This window comes from Monopterus albus, unplaced genomic scaffold (assembly GCF_001952655.1).
Source record: "Monopterus albus unplaced genomic scaffold, M_albus_1.0 scaffold417.1, whole genome shotgun sequence".
Lineage (NCBI taxonomy): Eukaryota > Metazoa > Chordata > Actinopteri > Synbranchiformes > Synbranchidae > Monopterus > Monopterus albus.
The window spans coordinates 142326-153046 of NW_018128297.1; the positions used below are offsets into that span (position 1 = coordinate 142326).

Consider the following 10721-nt stretch of genomic DNA (forward strand, 5'->3'; position numbering starts at 1 on the left):
GCAGGGCTGCTGCCATGTTGAAATAGGAAAGGGCTAACCCGCTGGCACAAAGCTGAAAGTGCGCTATAAGGATTAAGATTTTCCTTCACTGGGGTTTAACTCAAACCACGAGAAAGAGGCAGGAGCGATAGACTGATAGAGGCAGATAGAGAAAAACAGGGAAGCAGAGAGGGACAAATACAGCAATAGTTTTCACTGCTGGAATCAGGCACAGCTGGCCTGTGTGTGTGTGTTGGCATGGATCGGTTGCGTAACACTCAACTGGGTCCCCCAGTGGCTTAAAGACTGAAGTGGTCCATCTCTCTTTAGCTCTCTCAGTTCAATCAGATGAAGATTTATTGGCCCGGAGTTTTGATGAAACAACATGTGAGCAAATGGAAGCAAAGTGAAATACGACGTACACAGTCAGTGCACAGTCAGTGCACAGTCAGTGCACACCTGGAGGTTCACTTATAGAAAGCATCTACATCAGAATTTCTGTCCTGGTTGGAAACAAGGTAAACGCAACCAGAGGAGCACAGTTTTATGTCTCAGGGTTTTGTGAGGGTCTCCTGGGTGTTGTGTGGAAAAACATTTTGTTTTAGGGTCATGCAGCATTTCCCATGGTGCTTTGCTGCAGGGAACCTCTGCTGTGGAAAGAACAGCCCTTGAATTTTCTCTGTCCCAATTCCTCAGATACTGGCTGTTTTCTGTTGTCAACAGAGGTGTGTGTGTGATTTGTGGAGACGCTCACAGGCATGTGTGTGCCAGTGCATCTTAACTGTGCTCGTGGGCGTATGGTTTCAAATATGAGTGTGTATATATTTGTGTGTGTGTGTGTGTAACACTCCACATGCGGATGCTTGCAGGCATTCTAAGTTGTTTGCAGGTAGGAATGTGTATGTGCGTATCAGTACGAGCGCTTGTGTGTGCTTGTTTTTATAAGTTAAGTTTGGTGTGTAAAGGACAAGGAGGGCGTGTGCAGACCAGACACCTGTTAGCATAGCAGATCACCAAGTTGCCCAGGATTATAGTTAGATTGCAGTTTACCCTGCAACACTTCCTAGTACAAAGTCACTGAGAACAGTGGCGACCTGTCAGAGGATTAAGACCCCTTTAGCAGTTAACGTAGTCACTTCACTGAGCTGTGGGGAGCCTGATTAACAGCGTCTTATGAGATGGTTTGAGACAGATACATCATTGAAAATATGTAAATGCATCCATGTCTCCAAGACACTTGCACAATCTTTACTTCTCCTGACGGTTGCTGTCTGTACGACGTCATTTCACTTAGCCTACAGCAGCAGCTAAGGTTTAAAGCTAATGTCTCATTTTAGATTTGTCTGCTTGGTTGTGTTAGTTTAAATTTTCAGCTAGATAACTGAACTGTTATTGTTGTTTCTAAATTGCTTAACTGCACAAGTTATTCTTCTGCCGAACAGCTTCAGGTGCGTCACCGCCATCCTCTGGACTGGAGTAGGTGTTGCTCTCATTTGTAACCCAGAAAAGCCGAGACATATGCAAACACGTGTGTCATCTGATCATCGCAAACACACGTTAGCAAACAAAAGTGCACTGGGTTTGATTTGGATATTAGACACTTAAAAAGACAAGTGTAAGTGGGGCCTAAGGATAGGCAACAGTGCACAGTGGGGTGGAACAGAGGATACAGTGGAAAGAAAAAAAAGAATAAATTGCACAAATTCAGCCTGTTGGTTTGTGTTCTCGAGCTCTCTGTGACTAAAATATCTATTTATTTATTTATCCTTTGTTTCACCGGGTAAAGCCTCATTGAGATTGCCTTCTCTTTTTCAAGAGTGATTGTTAGAATAGTAGACACAAAACAATACAAATAAACAAATAGAACTGATGCACACTACAGTAAACACAACATCCGAGTGTTATATAATAAATCTATCCTCATTATGCCTGGTCACACATGGGAACAACTGAAGGAAAACCTTGGCATCTGGTCAGCAACAACCAGACTGGACTGAGGAGACCGTGTAGTGAGAGGAAGACTGTGCTAACGTAAAAACCAAAAGAAAGGAGTGAATAAGAGGAGTAAAGAAAAGAAAGACACTTTGAAAGACATAAAGAGAGAAAAAGCACAAGACAGAAACACAAGACCAAGACAAAGGGAGACAGAAATAAAACGGCAGGCAAGACAAAGGCCGAGACAAAGCCTGGCTGGAGACGAGGCTGAGACGCTCCTAGCTATATTTAATCATCAAATATTAATGCAGTAAAGATGGAATACAGGAAATTAATATTCCCCATTAACAAAGGAGAAGATCGAGTGGGAGCTTGTAACAGCTGCTACAGACAAACGGCCTCCTAGGCCCGGGCGAGATGGCCAAAAATATTATATCAATATTTTTTCAAACTGATCAATATGGATAATTTGAACAGTTGATGTTATCACAAGAAGACTGTTGTTATTGTTTGTGTTTGGGAGCACACAATCCAGCCTTCTGTGTCCTGCTCTGTTGTCTGTCCACAGTCATTTCACCGTCCTTTGCAGACGTTTGACTCCTCATGGTCGGTCAGTTTTACGTTTCAAACTAAATGTGTGTGCGTTTTTTCCCCTTGTTTTGTCCCTAAACATATCAGCTACAGATGGGGGTTCACCCAAATTCAGAACAGATGCAATTTTTGAAAATGACTCATCAGTTTGTCATCGTTAACATTAACTGAGGTGGTTTTAATGTCCAGCTCCATTCAGCCTCTACTGGATCCAAGTCCGGTCACGCTCTGCATCCTCCATCATAACCTGGACACTCATCTTTTCCATAAACACTTCTCATCCATCAGGCTCAGATACCTTCCACTTTCTTCACTCCAGACACACTGCAAACATAAAGCACATCATTCCCCGTGCAGCAGGAAGTGGATCGCAGTGTCTGAATGATAAAGATTTTAGGGACTTGGTGACCTCAGAGAGAGAGTTTATGATGGACACGTCTGGCAGTTAAGTAAAATAAGGGAATTTCTTCAGATTTGGCACAAACATCCACTTAAATCCAAGGATGAACTAAATTTTTAGATGTTGGTGGTCAAAGGAGAAGGTCAGTGACCTTACGTCTGTCCCATTACCGTCAATTTGACTGGCTGGCAAAGCGATAACTCTAGTTTATACCTGGTATAATTTGTGTCAGAACTGCTACAGACAGACAATAGAAATTGATAGTACAGACTGCATTTCTGCTGATCTGCTGGGACCTGTGGGGGTGACCGTCTTCAAATAATTAGTGAATGATCCCAGATTATTCCCATTTTGCTGGCTGATGTGAGCATAATGTGACATGACAACATTAAATAAAGAGAGGTGTCAAAGTCTTCCGGGAGCCACAGTGGCTGAATGCTAACTGTGCTTTATCGTGTTAAAATGAAGATGTGTTCAAGTGAAGTGCTCTCGGCTTTGTATCCATCGCACGCTGGCAGCTGATGTTTCTTTCTTGATCTCTCCGCTGTGGGTCTCTTCCTCCTCCCTTCCTCTTGCTCCATGTGATCCTAACAAGGCGGATTATATATTTTCAGACTGAGTCCAATCCAGACATGATCAAGTATTTATGTAAGCCGCACTCTCATGGCTCAGATGCATACAGAGACTCAAAAGCTTTTTCATAACCAGCAGCCGCTACCTTTTGTGTGCGCTATGTGTGTGAATGTTTACGAGTTGTGTGATAGCTGATCGTTAACAATGCAGCACTGAATTATAAATGTGAGGTTAATGCTCAGAAACATGAGTGTGTCCATATTTTATCTGTTATCTCTCAGTCTGTTTTCTGCGGAGTGAAATTGTAAATAATCTAAAATAATGTTAAAGCAACGAAACGTATTGCATCGTGGGAAGTTAAAGAAAGACAGGACTATTTATAGACATCACCCAGAAAATCCACATAATCCATAAATGTCTCTGTGGCCATGCATAATACATAGTGTATATATCAGAGTTAAACCAGACACTGGCTGCATAGCGCTGAGCTTTGTAAATACATTGCACAAACACAAACACACGGTTGTTTTCATTTCTCATTAGAACTTAGTTGAGAGACACCACGTCCTGTCGCACTGTCACTGGGTTTATCAGACTGTGTAGACAGTCTCAGTTAATGCGTCTTTTTTGGGGCCTGCAGTGCACACGTCGAAGTGTCCAAGACACTGAACCCCCCCAAGTTGCCCGCGATGGCGGCGCGTATGCACGCAGCGGCCCGGGTCCCTTGCCTCCAAACAAAATTTCATTGTACGTGTTACAATGGCAATAAACTAAAGATTCTTCTTTAAAGTACGACATTCGCTGCGTTAACATGGACCCTACTATGCCAGAATGTCAATATTAGCCCAGTCAAAATAAAATGCATTATGAAACCTCCTCAGCCTCAAAAAGACTGGCCCACAAATGTTTGATCAGAATAATTCATTCACTAGGAAAATATTAGCAGTGTAAACAACTGATTTCATTAAGTGAGAAGAAAGAATATTCACAGAATTGGTGGGTCAACAACAGGAATCAAAAATAGTCCAGGTGTTACTGGTCCTGTGATATTACTGCTACTGTTTTCTCATTCATTCGCGTAAATATAAGATATAAGATTACCAACGACTTCTTCTTCCTCTGTTACATTTGCAGCAGATTAAATTCTTCACAGCAGGTGGAGCCACTGTGTGTGTGTGGGCAGAGTTATTCTGATTAAATACTTTGACCGTGTAAACACACGTCTTATCAGAACAGCATCCAAGTAAACAGTTAAGTTGGAATCTGTAATCAGAATGATTTCAGTCTGACTGGGGAAAGATTGTCCATGTAACTGTAGCAATTGTAAAATACAAATACTGTAAACTGCTACACACACACACACACACACACACACACATACTGTGAAAACACTACATGCACATATGCAATAACTCCTTTTACTGCAGAAAGGGTTTCAGTTTGTTATGCAAGTGTGAAATTCTTTTTTATATGTGATATTTATGTACAGTATATTCCTATGCACTGTGTTCTCTGTGCACTCTCTGTGCATGTCCTTGCAAAAGTGCCATATGTGTTGGGCTGGTGAGCCCCCCAGCTGGGGCCCCTCCATCTATTTCTGGCTCTGCGTCATGCCTGGGCTTTACTCCTGTGGCAAGAGGAGTGTTTCTCTAGGGCTCCCACTCTTCTATACACACACATACACACACACACCTACACACATGCCTGCTTGGTGAACAAGCGAGCACACTCAGATGTAAACACACCAGAGTGGTGGAGGGACAGAGGAGCGGATGGTCGGATGAATGGATGGCTGCTGATGAACCGCACATAAAGGGAGTTTAAACTTGAATGCATGTGTGTGTGTATGTGTGTGAGAAAGAGACAGAAAGTGTGTGTGAGAGGGTCGGCAGGTCATTGTGTCTGTTACCGTGGCGATGGAAGGAGGGAGTGTGGAAACGGAGGAATGCTTTCAGTGATAGAGGTGGAGAGGCAGCCAGGTTGGTTCACAGTTTGTCTCTCTGTACTTAGCTCTGCCTTCTTGCTTTGCTTTCTCTCTCTTAAGTCTGTTAAGGTGGTGCTTTCCCGTGTGTATGTGTGTGTCTGTGTGTCTCAGTGGGATTGTGTATGTTGCAACGAAGCGGGGGATGTCCTCGTCCGCTGTTGTCGAGGCCATGCAGCAGCTGTGAATGACAGTGTGTGGTAATCTTGTGTGTATGTGTGTTACAAGGGTGTCAGTGACATAAGCCATGTCCTCAGAAATGTGCTTTTTTTTCCTCTCTCTCTCTCTCTCTCTCTGTGTTTCCTCATCTTTTTAATGTCTCTCTGCCTCTTGTTTGTCTGTCTGCTCTGTCCCTCATCTCCCTGTACTCTCTCCCAGGACGCTGTTGTTAACAGACACACACACACTGGACAGCTGACTCTCTCACACAGTGGTGTCAGTTCCCTCCATTAACTGAGGGATGCCAACACAACGCGTGCACACACACACACACACACACACACACACACACACAGGGTCTTGGTCATGTTGATCCCTGTGAGCAGTGATTTACAAGAGAACAGGTTGCACTGTGCGAGTGTTTGTATTTATGATTCACATCTCCCTCACTGATGGGACCTCTATTGCATAACAACTTAGTCTAGTATACACAATGCAATCAAACAAACACACACAGCCATTTGTTTACAATTATTTTGACCTTGAGTGATCTCTTGTCATTTTACCTTGTTTCCTCCTTCCCTTACTTCCCTTACTTCATTTTGTCTTTCATCTTTTCACCATGTCCTTGTTTCTGCTCTGAAAACTGTAAACCACATGACATCGGACTCGCAGAAAAACTTTTCTTCCTCTTCTCATCTGTTGTCTGTCTTCTTGTAATTTCCTTCCTTAATCTCTCCCCTTGTTTCCTCCCTTCTCCTTTTTTCTTTCTCGTCATTATTCTCCTTTCAGCTGACCTCTGATCTTTGTAAAGACTGTGTTTTAATGTGCCTCCAGCTTTCCAGCTTCAGGCCTTATGCATTTTTTTAATCCAGAAGCATATGCCTATTTAATTTGACTTGAAAGCTGTTGAAATTGGTTTTTAATTTAGTCCATACCATAATGTTGGTCCTCTGTCTGGATCTAAAGTTGGTGATCGGCAGAGAGACAGTGGAAAAGATGCAGCGGTCTGTCTTGTTCTTTGGAAAAAGATTGAGTGACAGTTCAGTAAATACTGTAGATGGAAAGTGACAGACAAACACAAACACAAGGCAGGGTGAGAAGTAGAAAGACAGACAGGCAGGTAGAGAGCCACACAAAAACAGATGAGCTGACATTCAGATACACAGGGAAACAAATAGGAAACAGACAGACAGAAAAGAGACAGGAAGACAGGCAGACAAGTTAAAAGAGAGGACGGTCAGCCACATAGGAAAACAGCCAGTCACCCAGACATGCAAATAGTGAAATAATAAAACTGTCATGAGGCTGATATATAAATGCAGTGTCTGACAGACAAGCAGACAGACAGATGGACAGGCTGACAGACAGAGAGCCAGTCCTTCCAGTCCTCCCAGAGAAAAGCGTAGGAAGTCCTGCCTGACCGCCAAGTGTGTTAAACCATTTTTCCATTCACAAATTCTCAGACAGTGAAGTGTGCTGCTTCTACCCTGGTATGTGCATGTGTGTGTGTTTACGTGTATGCGCTGTGTAATGCTGCGGAGTCCGGCGAGTGGGCGATGTGTCTGCGGCCACAGCTGATCACTTTACTTCTGCAGAGATAACACTGTTCATGAGCCCTGAATCTGAGGATGGGGATCTTCTGAGATGTTTCTGTATACATCTTGGCTTATTTACCGTAACCACATCTTTCCCTGCAAAAAGAGCTCAATGACTTTTACAAGTCATATCGACAGCTAACACAGCACCAGTGACGACTGATTACAACTTACTGATGGAAACCTATCATCTTTTTGTGTTTTTAACCACATGACTCTGTATTAATGCTAACACTTTGGTAAACAGCAGTACAGTGTTCTGGTGTTTTTGAATATGTTTTTCCTGTTTCCTGGCTTGTTTGTGTTCATTTGCATGCAGTATGAAAATCATCTCTTAGAGACAGTTAACACATCACAGTGAACATCACTCTCTGCTTTTATTTTTGTCAATGTTGCGCTTACTGTTGCTTGGGAAAATCTGGCAGCTGCTTCGCAAGAGAAATTCGCTGCTGCACATGAAGTGGTGTGTTGACCATTTTGAATAAATATACAGTGTGAGTTAGCTGACAGCAATTAGCAACATGGATGCCTTTGACAAAGGATGAAAAGACAGTAAAAGGGATATAAAAATGCCTTTCTGGAGCAAAAATTAGTTCTGCTGATGAAAACCATTAAATGCAGTTGAAAGCTCAAGTGGAGGTTTAGTTAAGGTAATTTTGTCAAGCTACTTTTCCAAGGAGAAGAATAAACTTTAATACCCAACAGCTGAGAGGTCATTTTAATCCACCTCAGTTTGGGTCTTTCCATAGTTCTGTCTTTTTTTTAAATCCGATATACAGTAATAACACTGTCCTCATTCACACAGTGCCAACACAACAACAAAGTTGTGTGGGGCCAGAAGAATTAGAGTTTATTTGAGGGTCAAACTGAAAGCGAGCGCACTTGAAATGGTGGCTTCTTCTTCTTGTACTTTGAGCACACTTGATTTTGTAGAAACTGGAAACTGCATTTGCATTGAACACCACAGATTAAGAATGAAGTTAAGTTACTGTACATAGAATTTACTAACTCAGAGGTGGATTTAGTGTCACAATAAGTTGCTCTAAAACTGTTTTTTGCATTATTTTGCTTTTCCATTGTTTCTGTCTGACATGTATCCATCTTTCCGTCTGACCTATTTGTGTATGTATGTATTAACTCAACCACAAAACTCATATTACCAAACACTACCCAACTTCCCCTCAGGCTGGAGACACACATACATTCACCCTGTGTGACAAAACACACCCCTTTCCTTTCACCTCACAGTTACTTATGACGTCACGTCACTGTAGAGGGCAGGACGTGAGTTTCCTACATAGCCAGTTCTATCACAAGCTCTCAAAGTCCCTAATGTTTGTGTCGTTTACGGTCGATCAAATCTATCACAACGACAAAGCTGAAGTTGTTCATAAGGCAGCGAAAAGCAAGAAATTGGCCATAAAACGCTGGTATAGTGTCAGAGTGTTTCCCCCGCCCAGATGTTTCTCCCCCGTTAAACACTGTTTCCCTTAGCGTGTCCATCAGTGTTCAGGGCTAGGATAAGATCAGATTCACATTAACATACTAAGGGGAAACACAGCTTGACGAGGGAACACACTTCACTTCACTAACCCTTCCTACCCCTACCTCCAACCATAACCCTAAAACTAGCCCCCTAATAGTCTTTTGAAAGTTTGAGGACAAGCTAAAATGTCCTCACAGTGATGGTTTCAACCTAAAATTTAGCCACACAATGACAGAAAGACAAGTACACAAAGACACACACTGAAGCAGGACAGGTGGCCACATCACCTTGACGTCTGGTTTTATGCCTCCCTCTCTCTGCAGGTATAAACCCCTTATACCTTCTGTGCTGAAAACGCTGCCAGGACCACACACTCTCACACACACACACATACACAGCAGGTAGTGGCAGCATATCATAGCCTCTGGTTACCTGGCAAACAGAGCTTCATGATGGAGAGATGATGGGAGAGACAGAGAGCAATGTACAGATGAAGGCTGCAACAATGAAGGAGGAATGAAATGGACTGAAAGGAGGGATGAAGCAGATGTGGAGGGATGTTGGTGTAGTGATGGAAGGAGGGACAAAACGACAAAGACTGAGGTAAAGAATGAGAGATGGGGGAATAAAAAGAATCACAGACAGAGGAAAGGAAGAGTCAGAGGAAGTGATGGAGGGAGAGAGAATGTAGAAGGAAAGAAACAGCACTTGGGGGGTGGTACGGGCAGATAAGAAGGAACAGGAATGACTGATAAGAAACAAGCAATGATGAAGGAAAATAAGGAGTAATGGAATCAGATGGAGAAATGAAGATATGATAGAGACTTAGAAGTGATGGAAGGGAGGAGGAATGATGGAAGGAATCAGAAAGAGTGATACAAGCAGAAATTGAGAGCTGGTAAACGGGTTGTTGGAAGGTAGAGGGAGTGCATGTAGAAATGGAGGGATGGGAAAGGTAAAGTTCAGTTTTATTTGTATAGCGCCAAATCACAACAAAAGTCATCTCAAGACACTTTACAAAGTCAGGTCTAGACTTTACTGTTATTATTATTATTATTATTGTGAGGAGTGTCTAAAAGTGGTTCTAAGTTTGGCCATTCAATGGCAATTAGCAAAAGAGCTGTGTTATGGGCTGTCTGATAAATGTAAAGCCAATGTTCATTTTTCCTTTTAGCTTTGCTTTGTTCTCCACCAACTCCAGACAAAAATATCTGTCACTTGACCATGACCAAAACATTTACAGTATGCTAAAACACTTCTGACATTTAGTCAGAATCAAAATTCCCATGAGCTGGTCTAGATAAGAAGCCACTTTCACAAGACATATAATAATTTAATCTAATGGTAATATAAAAATATCTATTCATACAACTTTAAGAGTACTGGTGTATTGTGTGGGCAGCTTTTCACCCTTATAAGTACTATAGCAAAGTACTCTAAAATAAATTCAACCTGGAAAATTGGCTCACATGCTCCTCCTGATCAAAATATTTCCACTTGACAACATTTTTAAAGAACTCAATATATTTGTTTCCAGTATCCTAATAGAAAGTTTAATTTGGCTAGGGGGTCTCTCACTGTTGCTGACATACAGTAGTTAATCATGAAAACCCACTGGAATGGTTTAAGGAAAACAGTGGTGAACAGCCTCTTTAATTAGCCTACTTAAGACTGATAAGAATTATTTTAATATCAATCACAAAATCAAGTAATGCATCTATGCAAGCTGCTCTTTTAAATACAGTATAATATTTCAGCCACTGAATTAGAATACAAGTCATATTTTGACCCTTTCAAATTATGAATTCAATAAATGCACACAGCGCTTTGACTGAGTAATCCAGGGAGACCCTCTTTGATTTGTATTAGTATGCACTGTGCTACTGTTGCACAGCTTCTGTTGATTATTAAGAGATCCATGGGTGCAAAAGGAAAACAGCAGAACTACTGTATGTACCTGACGTTTTAGAGTCATGGTTGCATATTTCCAGGTAAATAACATCACTTAACTAAACAAGG

The 10721-nt window shown here is 42.0% G+C and overlaps 1 protein-coding gene across 13 annotated transcripts in view; it reads left to right on the forward strand.

The window, feature by feature from the left end:
- Positions 1–10721, forward strand: part of hivep2a (HIVEP zinc finger 2a) — a 119183-nt gene that overhangs the window by 51624 nt on the left and 56838 nt on the right. The window contains exon 1 of one of the 13 annotated variants that reach the window (XM_020586632.1): positions 5221–5457. The exons of the other annotated variants lie outside the window; for them this stretch is intronic. The gene's annotated coding sequence lies outside the window, so the exon portion shown is untranslated. Of the gene's footprint in view, positions 1–5220; positions 5458–10721 lie in introns of those variants that run through there. 13 annotated transcript variants of the gene reach the window in all.